This window comes from Portunus trituberculatus, chromosome 30, assembly GCF_017591435.1.
Source record: "Portunus trituberculatus isolate SZX2019 chromosome 30, ASM1759143v1, whole genome shotgun sequence".
Classification (NCBI taxonomy): domain Eukaryota; kingdom Metazoa; phylum Arthropoda; class Malacostraca; order Decapoda; family Portunidae; genus Portunus; species Portunus trituberculatus.
In genome coordinates, this window is record NC_059284.1 from 10,059,565 (window position 1) to 10,083,647 (window position 24,083).

Sequence of the window (24,083 nt, forward strand, 5' to 3'; positions counted from 1 at the left end):
GAGAGTTCGGGTCCTTTAATTAAATCTCAAACTCAGCATCTGTCTTTCTACACACTTACCCTTTCCTTCTCTCTCTCTCTCTCTCTCTCTCTCTCTCTCTCTCTCTCTCTCTCTCTCTCTCTCTCTCTCTTGCTCAACAGTAAATTTACCATACTCGTACTCACAGCCGAGCGAATACCTTCCTTTGTCCCTCCGAGCTACATTTATGCTACAGTCAGCCTGGTTGAGTCTCATTACAGGTACATAGCCAGCTGCTCACTCACTTGCTGCACCTACGGAATGGGCGAGAAGTTATGCTCACTTCGTCTTTTCCTCACCCAGAAGAGAGAGAGAGAGAGAGAGAGAGAGAGAGAGAGAGAGAGAGAGGGAGAGGGACTAGCAGGGAAACTTACATGCAAACTTGTACATGGCTGATGAACTTGTACTATGTAACTCAGCAACTTTGTGTGTCTGCGTTGCGTGGAAGGTTTTGTGGGCCCGTTTTTCTCGTCGCGCGCCTGGATGGACTATCTAAAACTAGGGATGTTTAGCGGAGCACGAGGGCAAAATCTTACTTGTGTAGATTTCCTTGTGAGTGCGTGGTGCAAAGCAGGGGTGTGGAGGAGGAGGAGGAGGAGGTGGTGGTGGAAGAAAGAGTAGGAGAAACAAGAGGAAAGAAAGGTGAGAGAAAATATTCAAAAGATGATGAAAAAGAGAAGGAGTGGGAAGAGGAGGAGGAGAAAGAACATCAACAAAGAAAATGAGAAAGACTGGGAAGGGAAGAGAGAATAAAGGAAAGGAGGAGAAACAAACCACTACAAGAGAGAGAGAGAGAGAAAAGCAGGAGAAGGAAAAAGGAGGTCAAGAAGGAAAATGAGGAAGACTGAGAAGGAAGGAGAACGGAGAAGAAGGAAGAAGGAAACAAAGCACCAGCAGAGAGAGAGAGAGAGAGAGAGAGAGAGAGAGAGAGAGAGAGAGAGAGAGAGAGAGAGAGAGAGACTACTCCCCTTAAAGAATATAATCATTAACGTGTCAAAAAGGAGTACAAAATAGGTAAGAGTGTAAAGAAGGTAAATGACTCCCGCAGCCTCACTGAGCAAACACACGAGCCACGGTAAACAGGTGCCTATCATCACAGCGCAGCGACGATTACACACCCGGTCGCTTTGAACAGGCGGCTTTAAGGTTAGTTTTCCTCCCCCACACTACTTTGAGCGCAGCTTGTCTCCTTTGTACCTTGTTTTTTAACCTTTTACCAGGCCTGGGTGGAGGGCGGAGGCGTGGCATGCTGGCTAAGGGTGTTCTAGTAAGTGTACTCGTATTTGCTCAAGGCCTTAGTGTAGCGGTGATGTACAGAGACTGGCTGGTCTTTCGTGGTGTTTGGTGGTGTGGTTCAGTCTTCCAGTTCCCAGGTTTCAAGGGACAGTGCTCCGGGTTATGAAGTGACGGTGTGTGTGTGTGTGTGGGAAATTTCTCTACTCTCGTCTCTTTCCTTCCTTGGCTGTCCGTATAATTTTCACGTGTGCCAAATTGCGTGGGAGTTTATGAAAGGAGTATTCTGTAAAGTTCGGAACTCATTTCTGGAGCATTTTAACGTCATCAGAGCATATAATTTACGTACATTTAGGGTAAAAACTGTAATTATTAGAGTGCATTCAATTTATAACTCCTTCTCGGAAATTGCTTTTTAAAATTTCCTCTTTTATGAAACGCTCCAAGAATTTCAAACATTTAATTGCAGATCGCGCCTACATTTCTCCTTTTAAAATGTCACGTAAATGTTTAAGACGGAACCCGCTGATGCTTCTTACATTTTCTGTGCATGGCGTTGAGAAAATATACAAAGGGACGCAACGTGAGATACACTAATTACTTCACACTAAACTTCTGTCTGAGAATGCTCGCTTTTTTTTTTTTCAGATTTCCTTCCTCCTAAAAAAACAACACAGGGACCTTCACGTTTCTCTCACTGAACTGCTCAGGGTGGCCGGGCTTCCTTAGGCTTCCTCCTCTTAAAACAATACATAAGGACCCTCGTGTCTCTTGTCTCTCTCCGACGTAATTTAAGGAAAGGTGCTGTAATTTTCTGTCCTTTTAAATGTCGTCTTTGAGAGTAGTAGAATCTTCCCTCTGAAACACACACACACACACACACACACACACACACACACACACACACACACACACACACACACACACACACACACACACACACACACACACACACACAAAACGGTCTTTATGTTTCTCTTTATCCAAATGAGGAAGGAAGACCTAACCTAACCTTACCTTAATCTAACCTAACCCAATTTAACCTTACCGAACCTTATCTTACCTTACTTAACCTTACCTTACCTTACCTTAACTTAAAGTAATTTAACCTAAACTAACTTAACGTTACCTAACCTAACCTAACCTAACCTAACCTTAACCCAACCCCACGACTATCACGTTGAGGGAGCTGACCTGCTTTCACTCGCCTCGCCCAGCCCCGCCCCGCCCCGCCTCGCCCCGCCCCGCCTCGCCCCGCCCTGCCGAAAGCGAGGGAGGGGCGCGCGGGGGACTGGGGCCAAGGGGGGCTCACACGGCTGCCTGAATCAACATATCGACTCCGACACGAGGTTGTCTTTTTGGGGGCGGGAAAAAGAGGGAGAGAAATCCTTGCCTTCCCTAATTCTTGCTTCTAACAATTTCTCGCTGCCAGTTCGTTTCATTCCCTCGCTTGGGTTTCAGTGGGCAGGAGCAGAAGCAGGAGTGAGGAGTAGGAGGAGGAAGCAGGAGGAGAAGGAGAAGCAGAAGGAGGAGGAGGAGGAGGAGGAGGAGGAGGAGGAGGAGGGAGAGAGGGAGGAGGAACGTAAAATCCTTTGTAGGAAATGTTTGAAGACAGATTTTGACCTCCGGCTGTCACTTTTTTCTTTCTCTTTTCGCCTCCACCTGTGCTACAAAATTAAGTCAAGTGGTCATGTCTACTTTTGCGACGCTTTTTATTTATTATTTTTTTCATCTCTTTTCTCTTTCGCTGAATTAAAGTTGAAATGTGTGACAGGGAAGAGAAAAAAATCTGCGTTATCTTGATTCATAGTGTTAAAAATATATATATTCCGCTTTTCTCTCCTCCTTTAATCTCAACTCCTAACGATGTTCGAAATTATTCTGCTATTTTTTTATGTTTTCTGTCTCGTATTTTTCGTGACTCATGGAAAAGTTGAAAATAAATATCACTTTATTCCTTCCTTTTCTTGTTATTTTTGTGTTGATTCATATCTCTTCGTTTTTCTGTGTGAGTGTGAGCGAAATGATAAGCTGACTCGCTCTTCTTTCTTCTCGCCTTCACCTTTGTGTTTTTATCTCGCAGGCTGAGAGGTTTTCTTTCTTCATGTATTTGACTTCCTTGCCTCGGTACCTTTCCTCCCTTCGCTTAAGATTACCGCCTGAGTTGGGGAAGATTACTTATATACCACATACTTTACCAGGATTACTATTACCTTTATCGTTTCTATTTTATTATTCTTAAAATTTTGTTTACTTTATAGCTTAAAAGTTTGTATATATAGTCGTCCTAGTAACTTGTATATCAGTTACTTTACCAGGTTTACTATTGTTTGAATCATTTTTTATCATTTCTATTTAATTATTCTTTCAAGTTTCGTGCATACAATCGTCTCGCTAATCTGTATACCTTCCCAATCAAAGTCCCGCCAAGGTAGCAACCCACACCTCCTCGCACATAACACCCCTGGCTATTTGGTCACTGGATTCTCATTTCCAGCCTCATTTCCATCCCCTTAATTCCAATTCCCATAATAGGTGAAAATTGCATTCTTTATGATCTTAATCACCCGGGTAGTAATGAGGCCTGAAGACTGAGCGCCCCAAAATTTCTTATTAAGCACTAATCACCTCCCTTCCTCCCTTCCTCCCTTCCTGTCTTTGGTGAGAACGTCCTGCCTCCTCTACCCTACTTCTCCCTTCTCTTCTTCTCTTCCTTCCCTCCTCCCTTTCCGTCTTTTGGTGGGAACTCCCTGCCCTTCTCTTCCCTTCCCTTCTTCCCTTCCTCCCTTCCTCTCTTTAGTGGGAACAACTCGCCTCCTTCTTTCTACTATTCCTTCTCTTCCCTTCCCTTCTTCCCTTCCTGTCTTTTGGTGGGAACGCTTTGCCCTTCTCTTTCCTTCCCTTCCCTTCTTACCTTCCTTCCTCTCTAGTGGGAACAGCTCGCCTCCTTCTCTACCCTAATTTTTCCTTTTCTTCTCCTCCTCCCTTCCTCTCTTCCTGTCTTTGATGGGAACTCGCCTACTTCTCTGTCCTACCATTCTATTATTCCTTCTCTTCCCTTCCCTTCCTCCCTTCCTGTCTGTGGTGGAAATGCCCTGCCTGCTTCTCTGCTCTACCATTTCTTTCGTTTTCCCTTCTCCTACCTTACTTTCTCGTCCTTACCTAACGTAACCTAACCTTACTTTCTTTTCCTTTCCCTTCCCTCCTCTTCCCTTCCCTTCCCTTCCCTTCCCTTCTCTTTCCTTCTTTCAGCTATTCTTCCTTCTCATCTTAGCCTTTCCTTTCCTTTCCTTCTCTTTAGTTAACTTTCTCTTCCTTTCCTTTCTTTTCTCTTCTATTAGTTGCTCTTCTTCCATTTCCTTTCCGTTTCTTTTCTTTACTTTCCTTTTCCTTCTCTTCCTTTTACCTCCTTGCCACCTTTCCACTTCTCTGCCCTTCCCTTCTCTCCCCTCTTCTTCCCTTCCCTTTCATTCGCCTCCTTCTCCCCCATGTTCCCTTTCCTTCCCTTTCCTTCCTTTTCCTTCCCTGTCTTTCACTTTGCTTCCCATCCTTCAGCCATTCCTACTCCTCCTTTCTTCGTGTCTGGCTTCTGTTGTTTCAGTGCTGTTTCGAGGCTTCGATTCACGACTCTCCAAGGCCTCAGGTTCGGGAGTCGTAACATAAATTCGCGGCTCCGTAATGGAATGGAATGGAGACAGATAATATGCAAGGGAGGAGACGAGGGTTAACTTAATAAAGGTAAATGGAACTACAGGTGAGCATCTTCTTATTGGTGTTGAAATAAGTGAAATAAATAGCGTAGTAATAGGAAAGAAGTGAAATTTGTTACATGGATGCTTGTGAGCTTTTAACCCCTTCAGTACCATGACGCGTTTCCATTCCATATTCATCCTGCTTACTATTTGGTGATTTTGTACAGCTTCAGAAACTTATGTGGGGGATTAAAATAGTGAAGACTGTGGCTATTAATCTTCTGATCTCCATAGACCCTTCTTTATGTGAATAAAATGGTCGAATCATACACTAATCTCAAGGTGAAAAATGCGTCCCAGTAATAAAAGGGTTAAATGAATATGTAATGTGATGAAGTAAATGTAAACAAAACAAATGAACAATAGGATGTAAAAGTGATAAGAAAATGTATATGTGTCTTAATTAAAGGCTTTGATACTTACACATACATGAATATCTGAACAAAATGCATGATATGATGAAGGTAAAATGTAATGAGATGAAAAACAAGCAGTCGTGGTGTAAAGCTAAGTCAGTATATACATGTTAATTAATGCTGGTGAATGTATAAAAGACTGCATAATGAAATCAGGTGCAAATGTAAAGGGGTCATAATAAGCAGTGGCGGTGCAAAAATAAGGGAGTGTAAGAGCGTACCTATATGTTAATTAATACTGATGAATGCTTGAGTGAATGAATAATGCACAAGACAGCAGCATAGAACACCCCTACACACTGGCGAGGCGAAATCACGTCTCTTGCTATCTTATTCTCCTGCTGTTGTCTTTTTTTTCTATTCCCTTCTTTCTTCTGGCATTATGCTTCTTTATCTACTTTCTTCACCTGTTCCTGTTGCTTTTTTCTTGTTCTCTGTCTATTTCCTTCTTTCTTTTATCATTATTGTTCTTTTTACATCTTTATTTTGTTCCTGTCGTTGTTGTCTGGTTTTCTGTGTATTCTTTTCTTTCTTTTTCTTTCTTTCTGCTTTTTTCTGGTTCTCTGTCTATTTCCTTCTTCCTTTTATCATTATTTTTCTTTTTCTACATCCTTGAACTGTTCCTGTTGGTCTTATCTGCATTTTCGTCTATTCCTTTCTTTCTTCTATCATTATGTTCCTCTTTCCATCTCCTTCACATGCTCCTGTTGCTGTTTTCTGCTTTTCTCTCAATTCCCTTCTTTCTTCTGGCTTTTTGTTTTACTTTCTACTTCCTTCTTTTGTTCCTGTTGCTGTTGCTTCCTTTTTTGTGTATTCTCTTCTTTTTTCTGTGTTTATGCTTCCCTTTCTACCTCCTTCACTTCCTGCTGCTGTTTTCCGGTTTACTGTTTTATTCCCTTCTTTCTTCTGTCTTTGTTCGATTTTCTATTTCCTTTTTTTTCCTGTTGCTGTTGTTTGCTTTTCTGTCAATTCCTTTCTTTCATTTGCCCTTATGCTTCTCTTTCTATCTCTATTTGTTCCTATGCATTTTTTTTTTTTAATTTTCTTCTCCCTTGTCGTCTCAGGTCGCCACACAAAAGGCAAGATCCGTACTCAATTTTTATAACCACGTAAACTACAACAATGAAGGGAAAGAAACTATTATTATTGAAGTAAAGAATAAAATAAATGAGATTTCTTCCACAGTGCTTACTTAATCCCTTCAGTACCATGACACGTTTCCATATTCATTCTGCTTACTATTCGGTGATTTTATACAGCTTCAGAAACTCATGTGAGGGATTGAAATAGTGAAGACTGTGGCCATTAATCTTCTGACCTCCATAGACCCTTCCTAACATCAATAAAATGGATTAATCACACGCAAAACTCAAGGTAAAAATGCGTCCCAGTCCTGAAGGGTTAAGCTTCACAACACTGCCTTGAAACACGAGTAAATAAGCTTTGTAAACCCTTCAAAATACCCTCATCAGTAGTCATCATTAATCATCACCGCCAGCATCGCCTGTCACCACCTCTATCGATCCAAACCCCATCTATTCCAAGCCACCCTAGCAAACCACAAAAGAAAACTCAATGAAAAAGGATCCAGACGCTTATGGAATCTTTACGAATGACATCTTGAAGTACTCACGGAACTGGAATCGCTCTACACGTGTGCTGGAAGCGAAGAAGGCCCCTAGGGAACCTGTTAATTGCTGCCTCCCAGGTGGTGGTAGGGGAGGGGAAGGACGAGAAGGAAGAGGAGGAGGGAAGTTAGAAGAATGTCCTTAATGACCCTCCCTTTAGTTTTGAGGGGAAACGAGGAGGGAAGGAAACAAAAGAGGCTGACAGGACGGGCTTGAGAGGAAGAAAACGTGAAAAGGGTTGCGTAGTTCATTGTGGAGTAAAATTGAACAAGGAAAATGGTGTGAGACTTAACGACAAGAGAGAGAGAGAGAGAGAGAGAGAGAGAGAGAGAGAGAGAGAGAGAGTGAGAGTGAGAGTGAGAGTCAGAGCCAGAGAGAGCCAGAGTCAAATGGGAGACATAAAGGGCAGTCGAACACGTATAGATAACCCTAAATAAAAACGAACGGAGGAGATTTAGGTGATGAATAGAAGGGGAATGGAAGACATCGATGAACGAGAAAGGGAAGGAAGAAAGGAGGAACTAAACAGAAAAATGGGTCACTGGCAGATTATTTCGGAGGCTGAGAGGACGAGGAGGAGGAGGAGGAGGAGAAGGAGGAGGCAGGATGGTAGGAAGGAGAGGAAGGGAGAGGAGACAGGAGAGTGGGTTGTGAGAGGGGAGAAGATGGGGAGGATGGTATGCGAGAGGGAGAGGAGAAAAAAAAGGGAAAAACACCACAACCTTTTACTGATAAGGAAAAAGTCGGAAGGGAAGAGGAGGAGGACATAGGAAATAGCTGTATTGGAGGAAGAGGAGGAGGAAGAAGAGGAAGAGGTGGTGAAGTGGAAGGAGTGGTAACAGGAGGAAGAACTGAAGAAAAACAGGAAAGAAAGTTGAACGAGGATGGACGTGTCAGATTTGAACAAGGAGCAGAAGAGGTAGCAGAAGGAAGAACAGAGAACAGCGAAGAGAGGAGTCAGATTTGAGCAAGAAAGAAGAGGAGGAAGAGGGGGAGGAGGAGGAAGAGGAGAAGTAAAAAAGGCAGAACGAGGAAGAAGAGGAGAAGTTGGTGTCATATTTAATCAAGGTAGAAGTGAAATCTTTGAAACCTGATCCTTGAAAAAGAAAAAATGATAATATGTAAAATCAAGAAAAAAATAGTGAAACTGAAAACATATATATATATATATATATATATATATATATATATATATATATATATATATATATATATATATATATATATATATATATATATATATATATATATATATATATATATATATATATATATATATATATATATATATATATATATATATATATACGAAAAAAAAGAGAGAAAGAAGAGAGAAAAAGATATTTCAGAGGTTCCTAATAATCCTTTCCTTTTGATTGTAGTTTTTGGACAGACATGATTAGATATATAAAACAGAGAAACGAAACATTGTAAACATGTATACACTGAGCGAAAAAAAAAGAAAAAAAGCGTAAAAAAGATCCAGAACATTTCAAATAATCTTCTCTTCTTTTAATTCAAATTTTTGGGCAGATGTGGTTAGATAAAAAAAAAAGAGAAACGGATAATTCTAAACATATATACACTGAACGAAAAAAAAGAGAGAAAAAAATATCCATAGCGTTTCAAACAATCTTCTCTTCTTTTAATTCTAGTTTTTAGACCGACGTGATCTTTTGGCGACTCAGTTCACGTCACACTCGACCTTAGCGCGCCCGTCACCTTCTCCTCTCACTCCTGACAGTAATGATTGCTTCTCGTAGGACTCTCCCCCCATCCTGTTGACTCAGCTCTAGTCACGCCCACACCCAACGCCCACCCGAAGGAAACTGCGTCGGAGTATCATGTCTGTGTGTCTGACTATATCTCTCTGTGTCTGTCTGTCTGTTTCTGTGTCTGTGTTTCTGTTTTTGTCTGTGTGTCTGTGAGGATTCTTAGTATTAGTGTCTGTCTATCTGTGTGTGTGTGTGTGTGTGTGTGTGTGTGTGTGTGTGTGTGTGTGTGTGTGTGTGTGTGTGTGTGTGTGTGTGTGTGTGTGTGTGTGTGTGTGTGTGTATCTCCTCGTTACCAGTTCTACGTAACAGTAATTTATTTAAAACCATAACATTGCTTTCTCTCCCTTTGTGTCACTCTCTTTGTCTCTCTCTCTCTCTCTCTCTCTCTCTCTCTCTCTCTCTCTCTCTCTCTCTCTCTCTCTCTCTCTCTCTCTCTCTCTCTCTCTCTCTCTCTCTCTCTCTAATCCATGTCAAACTATAACCTTTTAAGCATTTTTCAACCCTTCACCTAATAACCACATCAATCTGGTGCGTGAAAGCAAAACCACGTAAATTGAAACCTTGCAGTGAACGTATACATGTAATAAAAGGGAAGTGAATTTAATAAGTGATTTCAATAATTATAACTTAACCTAACCTTACCTAACCAAACCTAATCAAACCTAACCTAGCCTAACCAAACCCAACCAAAGTGAACCTAACCTAACCAAACCTAACCAAACTTAACCTAACCTAACCAAACTTAACCTAACCAAACCTAACCAAACCTAACTTAACCTAACCTAACTTAATAAAACTTAATCTAATTTAACCAAACTTTAATGGACCTAACCAAACTTAATCTAACCTAACCAAACCTAATCGAAACTAACATAACTTAACCCCTTCAGTACCATGACGCATTTCCATATTCATTTTGCTTATTATTTGGCGATTTTATACAGCTTCAGAAACGTATGTGAGGATTTAAATAGTGCAGAGTCTGGCCATTAATCTTCTGACCTCCATAGACAATTCATAATGTAAATAAGATCGTCTAATCATACCTTAAAATCACAGTAAAAATGCGTCCCAGTGTTGCCCAAAACTCACGGTAAAAATGCTTCCCAGTGCTGAAGGAGCTAAACCAACTTAACCTAAACTAATCTAACCAAATCTAACCTAACATAACATAACAGGTAGGTCAACGGACAGGTTACAGAAACTATGACCATTTAGAGTTATACCCCTTGGAACGTGGCATGATTTCTGTCCTTAATGAGTGTTGAAAGTATGTAATCGCTAAAAATGAAAGGTACTGCAAGGGATCGGGAAAAAAGGACATGTACAGTACGTTGATGGATTACTTTAACCCCTTCAATACCATGACACGCTTTCATATTCATTCTGGTTACTATTTAGTGATTTTATACAGCTTCAAAAAGTTATATAGGGGATGAAATAAGGAAGACTGTTTGCATTAATCTTCTGACCTCCATAAACCCTTCCTAATGTAAATAAAATCGCCTAATCATACCCAAAACTCGAGGTAAACATGTGTCCCAGTATTGAAGGGGTTAACTTCACGCTCCATATAAGACGATAAAAGATGGATACGTTAAAAGGGAAAGGAAAAACGACTTGTATCCTGAAACACTTCCGCGTCCCATCCGCGCTACACTCCAAAAGGGTTTAGTTGAAGTAACACGGATTTATTAACGGTAGTTTTACGATTCTGAAGACAAATTAACGTCTCTACAGTATGAACGGGAGGAACACTCTTGAGGTAAGTCATCTCTGTGGTTTTAGAAAAATAGTCGCGAGAGTAAAATATTGAAGAATACATACAACACGAGTCTTGAGAACCTGGCAAGTCATTTCTGTGGTCTTTGAAATACTGATGAGAGAGCAAAACGTTTATAAACACACACACTCTCAACACTTGTTTTGAGAGACTTGCAAAACGTTGAAGAATACATATAACACGAGTTTTGAGAACTTGGCAAGTCATCCGCTGTGGCCTTTGGAAAACAGTCATGGTGAAAGAGCAGAATGTTTAAAAAATATACAACACGAGTTATGAGAACCTGGCAAGTGATCTCCGTGTCCTTTGAAATAACGGTGAGAGAGCAAAACGTTTAGAAATACACACACTCCAACACGAGTTTTCTGTGGAGGGAGGGACGAGTGCTCCGCAGATTGAGATTTCACTGATAAGCTGTCTGGGGCCCTCGCTGAAGACAGTAATGGACGAGGATTAGCGGTGGAGAGGAAGCGTACGGTTGCCGATAATACCAATTGATCGCCCGGAGAGAGGGAGCGATACGGACGCCTACATGTATGGCCGATATATTGCATCTCCCTGCAGCGACCCCTTCTGCAGGAAATGGAGAAATGTGGAAAGTGCATGCAGCGTTTCTGACAATCTTTATCCCTACATCCATCTCTTTCACTCACTCGCTCTCTCTCTCTCTCTACATCTATCTCGTCATCTGTCTGTCTGTCTGTCTGTCTGTCTGTCTGTCTCCCTTTCTGGTTTCTGTATTTCATTTTCAGCTGTTTTTTTTATATTTTTGTCTTTTGTTTTTCGCTAATTATCAGTGTATAAAAAATTTCAAGTCTTGTTTTTTTTTTGTATTTATCTGCTAATCCATCCATCCATCTGTTTATCTCTCTATCTGTCTATTTATCTGTCTTTCCTAATTCTTTTCTGTATGTGTATGTATGTGCGTGTGTCTTGTCTCTCTGTGAAGTCTTAATTAATGAATCGTTCTCTCTCTCTCTCTCTCTCTCTCTCTCTCTCTCTCTCTCTCTCTCTCTCTCTCTCTCTCTCTCTCTCTCTCTCTCTCTCTCTCTCTCTCTCTCTCTCTCTCAAAATCCATCTATCCATTTGTTTACCTATTTATCCATTTACGTCTGAATCTTCCTATTTTTCTGTCTGTCTGTCTGTCTGTGTGTTAATGAATTGTTGCCTGCTTTCACAGATCGTTCACGTTCTCTTGCTGGTACGAAGTGTTTGCGATGATAATTTTTCAGCGGGTCACGGCTGAGCTGCGAGTATATGACAGCTTCGTAAATCCCCACGCTGTGATGGAGTGCGTGGCCGGATCCATTGCTGGCCATGAATAAAAAGGAGCCTAATCTATGACTGTATATTTTGTATAGCGAGTGAAAAGCAACATATATATCTTCCCCCCCCTGTCTTTTTCATCCTCCTGACCCCCTCTACCAATAAAAATGAATAAAAAAATCTAGCAGTACCAAACCTATATTGAAAAAGTCATAAAAAAGCAACGTGCGGTCGTGAATTTGGGTCTTTCCACTGCATAGTCAAGAGTAGAAAAATGTTCCCCTTTGCCATAAACGTATAAAGAAAATACCTATTCCTTTCGCTATAACTATATAAAGAAACCATCTTTCAATACACGGGTTTGGCGGAGCGCTGGGAGAACAGAGTTAGAGGGAGAGAGACCACAAAAAAACCCATGAAAAAACAAGTGTTGCAGCAATTCAATGTACGGCAATCAAGGTAAAATCATCCAATTTATCTCAGCCATTGAGCGGCATTCATGGCGCAGCGTATGGACGGCTGAACGAAAGGCGGGGGGCGAGATGGGGTTCGTGAGCCCGCTGTGGTCACTGTCCAGTCACCCCTGCGTGCAAAATGATGGGTACACGCGAGAGTTAGTTGTTATTACTAATGCCACTAATATTCCACTACCGTTGCCCTTTTATGATTTGACCTCCAGTTTTTTTTTTTAATCTCCTAACAGTTTTATATAATATATTTGTTATTCATGGTAGTAACGTTCCCAAGTATTGTTTTTTGATCATTGCTTTCACATTGTCATTTTTTTCCTTGATCCTTCGCTTTCTCCTCGCCACCTGAACGTGACGAGTCGAGTTTTTCAACGTGTCATGACTCGGCCTGTTAATAAAGGACGATGAATGAATAGATAAGACCAAATAAGCTTTTCAGAATTACTCTCTGTAGATATATCTGACATTTACACATCACTGAGTACAAATTATTGGTATATTCTTTACGATCAGGCACGTGTTTAATATTTTGTGATGTGAGTAATTCTGCTTCCTTCCACGCATTGCTCACGAATCTGCTCCCAGAACGGTCATTTGCAAAAGGAGCCGAGATAAGCTTGGGTCGTCCATCACGCCAGCCAGTGTGCATTGGAATCAGGGAAGGGAAGGAGCTGCAAGGGAGACGTGCTTGGCTAATCCATCATGTAAGACGAAGATAAGCACTGAAGGGGAGGAACGTGGCCATCAGGCAAGCCCTCCCACACGCCCTGACGCATTCGTTACGTGGGTTTCCTTTGCCAATGCTTCTGTAAGAAATGAGACGAAAATCAAATGAACATTCAGCAATGAGTACAGAGAAGCTCTTTACTGATATGGGGAGACAGACCTGAATTGTATCAAGGTTCAGACAGAAGGACACGGATATTGCTTCACTTATGAAAGAGGGAAGATGGAACTCGAGCTATCCTTCATTCATAAAGATACGCCGAAACCTTTTGAAACTTAGGGAGTAAGAGTAATCAGTGAAATTCTAGATTCATGGGTATAGCAGCCCCACTGAAACCTTCCCAGTAGAGGACTGAAGCCTTTTCGAAACCTTTGCAGCTGTAGGGAGGTAAGCAACCACTCGTACACAGTTACATCACTAAAGGCTGGGCAGGACAAAGAACTGGATGGAGAAATGAGATGAGAAACGAGTTGGAGAAATAAGATCAGAAGTTTTGCTGAGGTGACCTGGAATAGACGAACAGATAAGAGACTAGGAAAAAAACTGGGGAATGATGATGATGATGATGACAACGATGGTGACTGAAGTGAACTGGAATAAACGAAAAGCTAAGAGACCAGGATGAAGAGAAAAGAAGAGAGAGAGAGAGAGAGAGAGAAACTGGAGAATATCTGCAGTAACTGATAATAAAGATAACGATAATAATAAATAGTTACATCTGATAAACATTAAACAAGAAAGAATTAGACAAGAAAAACTAAGAATAATTTCATCCTGGAGAACCATAAATCCTAAATCCTTACAATAATGACTATAATACTGAGATGATGAGCGGGAGACTGGTTTAACGTGGGCTTAGAAAATGGGGGAGGGTATGAGTGGGTGGATGTGGGTGGGTGGGTGGATAGAGGGAACTCCTGGCTTGACCCTCCACACAAGGCCAAGTCCCTTTACTCAAGCGGATAGGATTAATTAATACAATCTTGCGCTCCTATTCACTGTAGGTTTCCATTGTGTCTTGTGCATAGCGAGGTCGGATTGGCTGAAAGGGTTGGGTGGCTGCGGTTATGTGTAATGATGCGTGGGTGGGTTGGTAAATAAGGCGCGTGGTTTGTGTGAGTTACAAGCTGAATATAGACGGAGAGCAGGCGAGTGGGTAGATATTAAGATAAAGGAAATAAATGGTAGTTTGTAGAGGAGATTAGTTTTTGTGAGTTAAAAGATAGGTAACATAGATAGATAGATAGATGGATAGATAGATAAAACGACTTGAATTGGTAGATAGATAGACAAACATATATACAGGAAATGGAGCTGTTGGTTTCGTTAATATTAGTGGTTTGTGTAGATTAATTGTATGGATAAACAGACAAAAATAGATAGATGGGCAGACAGATAGATAGACAGACAGATAGATAAATAGATAGATAGTAGAACAGAAAGACAAGCAATCAAATTGAGAGACAATGGAAGAATTGATATTAGTTTCAGTCTGAGACAATTTGATTTCAGGTAGACTAAAAAAACTTTAAATGAGATTAGGAGAGAGAGAGAGAGAGAGAGAGAGAGAGAGAGAGAGAGAGAGAGAGAGAGAGAGAGAGAGAGAGAGAGAGAGAGAGAGAGAGAGAGAGAGAGAGAGAATCAGCATATATATTCACTGTGTTGTTGTAATTCACATGTTTTTTTAAGCTATTTTTTTTCCTCAAAGGCTCAGTTTAATGGCCTTTTTATACAAGAACCTTGAAGCCTTTTGCCCGTTTTCTTTTGATGTTGGAAGAAAAAAGAGCGGCCATTCACACTGACATAATTTTATTCCTCCTTCCTTAATATAATTTGTACACGATTCGTAATTCCCTCATATGAATACGCATACGCGAATTAATATCTTTCCGTGGCTATAGGCTTAAAAAGGAGGCATATAGAGGTTATTTTTTTCCCGTGGTGGCAGCGGAACACGGAATTTGGAGGTGGAAATCAGGTTACGAGGGCAGACTCATTTATTTCACGTCGAGAAAACGTCAGTCAAGATTAATTGAATGTTGTTAAGGCCTCTGAGATGAGCTTCGGTAGCGTCTCTTTCGTTCTTGTTCCCTCCCCGTGCGCTGCGCTGATCACCTGCTATGAGTGTTGCTGTGTTGTTGTTTGCCATTGTTTTGTGTTCTTGTCATTGGTTGTGTTCTTTGCATTTTGTGTTCTTGTTTTAAATTGGTTTCTTTCTTGTTTTCATATTTCGTGGTTCTGTTTTCTTTGTTTGTGCTTGTTTTCAATTTTTGTGTTCTTGTTTTCATTTTTTGTGTTTTCATTTTTTGTGTTTTTTGTTTCCATTTTGTGTTCTTGTATTACTTTTTCCTGTTCTTCTTTACTATTGTTTTTATTCTTGTTTTCAATTTTGTGTTCTTGTTTTCATTGTTTGTGTTCTTGTTTTCATTGTTCATGTTCTTGGCTTTGTTGTGTTGCTGTTTTCACTTTTGTGCTCAGTTTTGAGTTATTTTCATTTTTGTATTCTTGTTTTCATTGTTTTCTTGGGTGTGTTCTGTGTGTGTGTGTGTGTGTGTGTGTGTGTGTGTGTGTGTGTGTGTGTCTTCACTGGTTTCATTCTTGTTTTCATTGTTTGTTTTTGTTTACCATTTCCTTCATACCTGATATTTTCCAGTGTTACCGTTTTTTGTACTTTTAATTTGAAAATGCGATGTCACACTGTTGTTTGAGTATAGTTATATTGAAATGTCTGTTAATAGGCGAAAAAAAGCATCATTACCGTCATCATTATTCATATTTTATAATGTTATTGTGTTGTGATTATGTTGTAGAGTATTATTATATTAAAATTGTGATATTGTGACATGTTAAGGCTATTTTCTCGATTTTTATTCTTATTTTTCCGATCCATCAGTAACTACGAATCTTTCAATGTCCGTGGGTGTTTCTGTGTTTGTTCCTCCCTTCCATTGCCGCCATTACTTGTTACAGCTGCTGCTTTGCTTTACTTGTCCTTGCTTCAGAATTGTCATGATAATTTCCTGGTTTTTGTTTACGATTATTTTCCTACCTATTGTTCTGTACGACTGTTAGTTTCTTTACAACACCCATGACTGTTACTCCTTGTTCCTGCCTCGCATTGCTACCATCAATTGTTACGACTGCTCCTTAAACACTATTTACGATGACTTTCCTACTTTACTTTGGGAAATATTTTAAAAGCCACGTTTACCTTACAGCATCGTATACATTCATGCTTTGTAATCACGTAGCATACTCCAACATTACACAGTTTCCAGTGCTAAGTATCCGAGAGGCGCTGATTGTGTATTAGAGATTAAGAGCGATATGTATTTGCGCAACGTACGGATGGGGCGAGGCACTGACCATCCCGTGATCGCGCAGCAGCTGTGTCGAGGCTCGGCTATCAGCTATAACTGCAAGTCTGCCATTATTACCTGTCAGGATGATCGGCTTAATTAGTAACACCGGTGTAACAGCGTCCGGTAAGACCCAATTGCCTGCAACGGAGAAATATTGCAGAGAGAGAGAGAGAGAGAGAGAGAGAGAGAGAGAGAGAGAGAGAGAGAGAGAGAGAGAGAGAGAGAGAGAGAAAAAGTTTATTAGCAGAGGAAATAGGATTAAATAAAAATTGAGAATTTAATGAAAATATGAGATAGATAGAAATAAACGACGAAAGAGAGATAGATAGATAGATAGATAGATAGATAGATAGATAGATAGATAGAGAGAGAGAGAGAGAGAGAGAGAGAGAGAGAGAGAGAGAGAGAGAGAGAGAGAGAGAGAGAGAGAGAGAGTCAATAGAAGTAGAGAGAGAAAATAAATAGAAAGAAAAATCATATAAATAGAGGAGAAATCCTATATAAAGAATACAGGTCGAGAGAATAGAATATAAAGAAAATAGATGATTTTGAAATAGACACAAATAGAGTCAAAAGAATTATGTGCAGAGAAAAAAAATGAAGAGACAGAAGGTAGGTAGAGCGTAGATCCAATTAACAGGAAACCATATTAATCCACACAAAGGAATTAAGTATACAGAGAGAGAGAGAGAGAGAGAGAGAGAGAGAGAGAGAGAGAGAGAGAGAGAGAGAGAGAGAGAGAGAGAGAGAGAGAGAGAGAGAGGAATTATGTACAGACTGACAAACAAACAGACATATTTAAATAAGTAGAAGGCAGATTTAACAGGAAAACATGTTGAACCACACAAGGGAAGGTCTCTTCACTTCAGCTTCATTAAGATAGATTGTTCCATGAATATTTTGCAATTATTACGGCTCGGGGGAAAGATATATATAACGCCTGCCGAGGAAGCACGTGGCTCGCTGGCTTGATGGTTGGATTCTTGTGTCTTGTGAGTGAAATTGTAACTACGAGAAAAGGAGCTGAAATACATAAAAATAAATGAGAATAATAAAAATGAGTAGGCGAATAAAGATAAGTAAAGGGTAAGTAAACTGATAAATGAGATATAAAAGCATGTGATATTGTAGTTACTTGGTGAAGCGGTGCGTGGTGATGCCATGGTGACCGTCTTGTTTTGCTCCGTTGCGGGTCACGGGATAAAGCCTCGCTCAGCGCTGAACCTTTGTAATGGCTATATAATGACTCAATCCAGTGTCATTTTAAACCGCTCGGGAGTGTGTAGGACTCGATCTGGGAGCTTCGGAGATAAGAGAGACTGATGGGGAGATGGTGAGGTGTGCCACAGTTTGCTACTCCTACAAGTGTTAATTATCAATGTATTTATTTACTTGACAATTTAGTGACGTATTAATTTGGTCAGTGTGTTATGTTATTACTATTAATGTTGATGTTATTGTTGTTGCTATTGTGTTGCAGTGCTTTTATAAAGGGAAAAGTTCCTATGATTACTTTCATGTTGTCTTTGTTACTCAGTTTGGTATTCATCGTCCTTACTTTGTTAGGTTGGTTCACTGGTAGTCTTCCAGTTCTTAGATGTGTTGTGTTTTATTTTTGTTTTATTTTTGTTTTGCAATTGCACTGTTAGATAAAAAAGAGGAATCCAAAGAGACTATTACTATTTCTCTCAGTGCCATCAAAGAGCTTTTGTCTTGCATAAGTCCCGGGATTTATGCTCACTTCTCATATTTCAAAAACAATAACATCAATAAGAGTAATTGAATTAACAGTAGTGTAATTCGTGATGATTACACATGCAACTAAAGCTCCCTGTATTAAGTATGCTTCCTGTTCAGTACTCCGCCGAGCTGGTGGTGCGGGGAGTGCCAGAGTGGTGACAGCTAAGCCTCATCCAGCCAGCGGCTCCGCTGCTGTGATGCCAACTCGTATTGCCCAGACGGAAATGTTTCCACTCCTCACTGCACCAGACGGCACGCGGCTCGGTCACTGCCTTGCGCTAGGAGACGCCTTGGTGGCTCATGGCTACCGTGTGTTGTGGCAGAAGACGGTACGACAACAACAACAACAACAACAACAGCCACAGCTGGAGTGTCCAAGGATTGTGGCCTTTATGAAGGCTAGTTCAAAGAAGCTTTGACACTTGTTTACGGGGAGTGCAAAGTGAGTTAAGGAACTAAACAACAATATTGATGACTTCTTTACTCTTTACGCAAGGATTCTGTTTGATCAAGTGTGGAAAACACTGCTTGTGTGGCCTGTGGAGAGTCATGGCTGTTCTGCGCCGTACCAGGTGACGCCTGGACGCGTACTGTGCCGTGCAACACGAGGCCAGTGTGCATCACCCGTCAATTGCCCGGTTATGTGTGCTTAGTTTTCGTACATCATGAAAATCGAACTCGTGCCTAATGTTGCGCATCACAGCGCGCAGTACGAGCCTCGCAGTATATAGACAGGTGTTGACACATGAGTGAGCGAGCTCCAGACACCACTAATGTGGGATGAAGTCGCAGCTTAACCAATAAAGAGTTTCATTAACAGACCCCAAGTTCCTCCACGCCTGCCTCACCTAATCACAGTTGTTGCAGGGACACTGAAACACAGATGTGAAAAACGTAGACTTTTATCAGAAAATGTTTTGCCTTGCTTTGAGCGTCATGACACGCGTATCCTGGATCATGACGGCTACTGAATGTGTTATCACAAAAACATAATTCAAATGGTTTACCATATATTATATATATATATATATATATATATATATATATATATATATATATATATATATATATATATATATACACACACACACACATGTATATGTATATGTGTGTGTGTGTGTGTGTGTGTGTGTGTGTGTGTGTGTGTGTGTGTGTGGATGAGAGAGAGAGAGAGAGAGAGAGAGAGAGAGAGAGAGAGAGAGAGAGAGAGAGAGAGAGAGAGGACGTATGTGCGGCCTGGGGCGGGCGGGCGTGCATGTGTGGCGGCGCGCGCACGCACCTTCTCCGTGGTGGTGTTTATGAGCTTTGCTTCACGCGGCGTCTTAAAGGATTTAGGGATTCTGAAAACGAACTCAAAATGAATTTCCGTAATAATACGTGAGGAGTGTTGTGTGTGTGTGTGTGTGTGTGTGTGTGTGTGTGTGTGTGTGTGTGTGTGTGTGTGTGTACATATATATGCATGTAAACCTGTGAAAACACGAAGGGATACACGGAAAAAAATTGTGTACGTAGAATACATGACTGCGTGGGTGTAGGTAATAGGCAGGTGGATTTGTAGATTTGTTTGTATGCATGTAGTATATACTGTACACTGCATGGCTTTGTGTGTGTGTGTGTGTGTGTGTGTGTGTGTGTGTGTGTGTGTGTGCAGGCTTTCGTTATTCAATGTAGATTTTATTCCGAATGGTATTTTTTTTCCCCAGAGGTCATCCAGCCGTGAATGTTATGTTAGCTGGCCTGTTTTCCGCTCGCCTTTCCGCCAATCTGTATTTTTCTATTTTTATCTGTCTGTCTTCACTAATGCGTGGGGATTTTTCTCTTTCCCTTTCTCTTTTTGACATTGTTTTTCTGTCTGTCTCTTTGTCTGTATTGCTTTGATGTGTGTTTCTGTTTTTTTGTCTCTCTCTCTCTCTCTCTCTCTCTCTCTCTCTCTCTCTCTCTCTCTCTCTCTCTCTCTCTCTCTCTCTCTCTCTCTCTCTCTCTCTCTCTCTCTCTCTCTCTCTCTGTCTCTCTCTCTCTCTCTCTCTCTCTCTCTCTCTCTCTACCCACTTTCTAGCCTCCCTCCTATCTCTCTTCCTCTCTGTCCCTCTTCTTCTCTCCCACTCAGTCACAACATACCCAGCCAACCGTGCGATTCAGTCCCGCCCTGTGCACTGTCCAGCTGCTCCGCCACACCCACGCACGCCTCAGTCTGCTGCCACGCTCTGTCTCTCTGTCTCCTCATCGCTTCTCCTCCCACTCGCTCCAGCCATCGGGTAAAAATAGTGGAAGCCATCAGATCCATCATTTCTTTACGCTGTGCAGACTCGTTCACATGCAGTCCGGATTAATAAGCTAGATGTGTTTTTTCCCAGTGAGTGAATAGGTTCGAGTTGTGTTTTTTGAATGGTATTAGTGAGTAGTGATTTTTATTTGTGTTTTTTATTTTCAATTTTGTTTTTTTATTTGTCATTATGGAAGGAATATTTACACTTGTTTTTTTCTTTGATGTCTTTTACTTTTATTTCACTTGTGCTTATCTTTAATGCTTTTGTTTAAGGATTTGCGTTAGGTTGAGTTAGGTTAGAGTGGGTCAGTTTAAGTAAGGTTGGGGTGTAAGGAGAAGCAAGGAAAGTAAGTATTTGTTAGGTTAAGTTAGTAAGGTCAAGTATAGAGATGTAAGCATAACTATCTATTAGGTTACGTTAGGTTAGGTTAGATTGGGTTAGGTTGGGCCTAGGCTAGGTTAGGTGAGGCGAGGAGAGGTGAGGTTAGGTTGAGTTAGGTTGGGTTAGGTGGGGTTAGGTAATTTTACGTTAGATGGGGTTAGGACAGGTAAGGTGAGGTTAAGGTTGTTAGGTTAGGTTAGGTGAAGTGAGGTTAGGTCGGAGTAGATGAGGTTAAGTGAACTGAGCTGAGGCGAAGTAAGGTATACATGTAAGCACACAAGTTTAAAGTGAAGTGCATCTCTTGAGGTTGAGGTTACGTGGTTATAAGAAGTGTGTGTTTGTGATACAAGTGTGTGTTTCCTTATGGGTGTTTCGCTTTAGACGGAGAGATTGCAAGGCGTGATATATTGGCTGATGTTCAAGTGTGCGTAATGGGAGGAGATGCTATTACAAAGGAGGATTTATGACTTCTTTCCTTCCCATTCTTCTCTCTTCCCCCTCACATCCTCTCATTCACATCCCATCATCCTGTTCTTTCTTCCCTTCTTCTCCCTAGTCTCACTTTCCAACTCTACTAATTCTTTCCTTCCCCTCTCATTTCCCTCCTATTCTTGTATTCTTTCCTCCTTTTCCTCCTCTTCTCTTCATTCACGTCTCCCTTCACACCCGTCATTCTATTCTTTCTTTTTCCTTCTCTCCGGCCTCATTCTTCTTTCCACTTTGTTTCTCGCCTTTCTCCTTTAATCTCCCTATTCTTTAGTTCTTCTCTCCTCCTCTCTTCTCTCATTCATATCTACTATCACACTTATCATCCTGTTCCTTCTTCCCCTCTTCGTTTCCTAGCTTTACTTTCCAATTTTCTTTATTCTTCCCTCCCTTTCGTATTCCCTCTTTCATCTTTCTTGTTTTCTCTTCTTAGTCCTTTTCCCTTTCTTCCATTTCATATTCTCATTCTTTTCTCTCCTCTCTCACTCTCTCCCCTCACGCTTCTTACCCTATTCCTCGTCCCTTCTCCTTTCCTCTTTGTCTCCTTCCTTCTCCAGCCTCACTTTCCAGCTCTCAACTTTTCCTTGAAGTCTGAACAAGTTTGAAGTCTTTCTTTTCCAGCTTTAACAATTTCATATTAATTTTTCATCGTGTGTTATGAGATTTACATTCGCTATCATTCTCACTGTTACTATTTCAGGCCTTGTATTAGTTAGCCACTTGTGAAATATATATGAGATGAGAGAGAGAGAGAGCGAGAGGGAAAGGAAGGTTTTTTTCTGACCACCAAATGCTATAGAAAGGTCATTAACTCGACCTCTGATATATTAGAAGGAGAAGTTTGATCCTTAGAGACTTTAGGAGGACTTTGAACAAGATAGTGGTTCGTGTAGATCCTTCCTGGGAATCTCTCTTAATCTCCTTTCTCTTTTATACTACATCGGCGACTTTACTCAGTTTTAATGCCACGTCTGCACTGAATGGAAGCGTGTACCTAAAGAGTTGTCAATTAGTTAATAAATTACACTTTTAACTTTTCTCACCTTGATTTGTTTGTAGCTCAACCCAAATCCTTTCTTTGATCTAATGCTATGTTGCAAATCCTACCATTATCCTCATCATTCCTGCCTCTCCTCTCTTACTTACCAGCTCCTCTCTCCCAGCTTTACTCTCTCAGCCTATTCACTCTTATCTGTTTACTCACTTCCTCCTACTCCAGATACTGCCTCGCTTCTCTTTCTTATCTCACACGCCCTACCTAGCTCTTCTTTATTCTTAAGTTCAACTACTTTCATCTTTTCTCTAAGCTTATACGCTCTTCCTTTCAATTTTTAGCTTTATTCTTCTTGTCTTATTTTTCTCTTCTATCAAATCTTTCCTTTCATCGTCGTCCATATAGCTTCTGTCGCTCTCCTCTCCTACCGTTTTCCTTTCAAGTCTTTCTATTTATCATCTCTCTCCTTTACTCTTTCCTCCTGCCTTTTCCTCTCTCCTTCAATCTTTTTCACTCAGTCTACCTACCTCTTCCATTTACTCTTTCCTTCTGCCTCTTTTCTCCCTACTTCTTTCATTTACTTTCTACCTCATTCCTCTCAATCTTTTCCGCCTACCTTTTCTTCCTCCTTCCTCTCCATTCTTTCCTTCTTCCTCTTCCTCAATTTAGCTTCTGTCTCTCTTCTTTTAACTCTTTTCTCCAATATCCCTCCACTTAGTTTCCATCTCTCCTCTCTTTACCTCTTCCCTCTACCTCCTTCCTTTCAACACTTTTTCCTACCTTTTCCCATTTACCTCCTCCTTCGCTCCTTTCAACCCTATCCTCCTTTCTCCATTAAGTCTCTACCTTCCTGCTTCTAATTCGTTCCCTCCTATATTTCTTACTTCCAAACCTTTCCTCTTTAACTCTACCTTCCACATCTCACACGACTAAATAAGGAACCTCCGGAATTTCAGCGCATATGGTAAAGAACACGAGGCACGGCAGGAATGGAGGTGGTGGTGTGGGTATATTAATTAGTGATGGGTTGTGACTTAATGGGTTTGGAGTTTGGGCATATTTCCAGTAATTGGTACTGAACTCTGCTCTGTGTGATTCGATTCTGTGTTAATTAGTGGTTGGTGTTTTATCACATTGGCTGCTGGAACATTTTTGGTATCGATTTTTGACGTTTCTGTGAGCAATACCTGATAATGACTCGTATCTTTTAATGTTTTTTTTTGTTTAGCATTTTTCAGGGGGTAGGGAGAGCTCGTTAGGGGAAGGGGGGGACAGAGGGAGCAGAGTTAGTTTGTGTGATGTTACTATTGCAAATCTACGTAGGTGAGGTTGTTGGAAATTCAGTGGTGTATGAAAAGGTAATTGTAGTGAAATAGAAATGAGGTTTTGATAATAATTAATTGCCTCGTTTTTGAGTTTGGGTGTGTGTGGAGTCACTGTGACGTGTGTGCTATTGGAATTGTTGGTGTGAATGTAAATAATTTGGTAGTATTGTAAATGAATAACGGAGCAAAAATTAAATACTTGATTGCTTTTCTATTATTAGTGAAAAGAAAGGGGAAGTTTGTGACGGACAGTAAAAAGCAAGAATTAAGATCACAGTAACCAAAATTAATTAAATAGATAAAGAAATAATAATGGAATTGCTTTTCTTTCAATTTCTTAAAGGTGTGTGATATTGCGTAATTGTTTTTTGAAATGGAAAAATGGAAAAGAATTTCTGCCATCTCTGGAAACATATTAGTAAAAAAAAAAAAAAGAACAAATGTATCACTTTTTAATCCA

General features: G+C 40.7%; 1 protein-coding gene and 1 long non-coding RNA gene across 2 annotated transcripts in view; one reads left to right on the plus strand and one right to left on the minus strand.

The window, feature by feature from the left end:
• Positions 1 to 12,823, plus strand: part of LOC123511010 — a 30,465-nt gene extending 17,642 nt beyond the window's left edge. Inside the window, exon 4 of the long non-coding RNA XR_006676685.1 lies at positions 11,786 to 12,823. This is a non-coding gene — a long non-coding RNA (uncharacterized LOC123511010). The remainder of the gene's footprint in view (positions 1 to 11,785) is intronic.
• LOC123511007 overlaps positions 1 to 24,083 on the minus strand; it is a 44,342-nt gene that overhangs the window by 15,075 nt on the left and 5,184 nt on the right.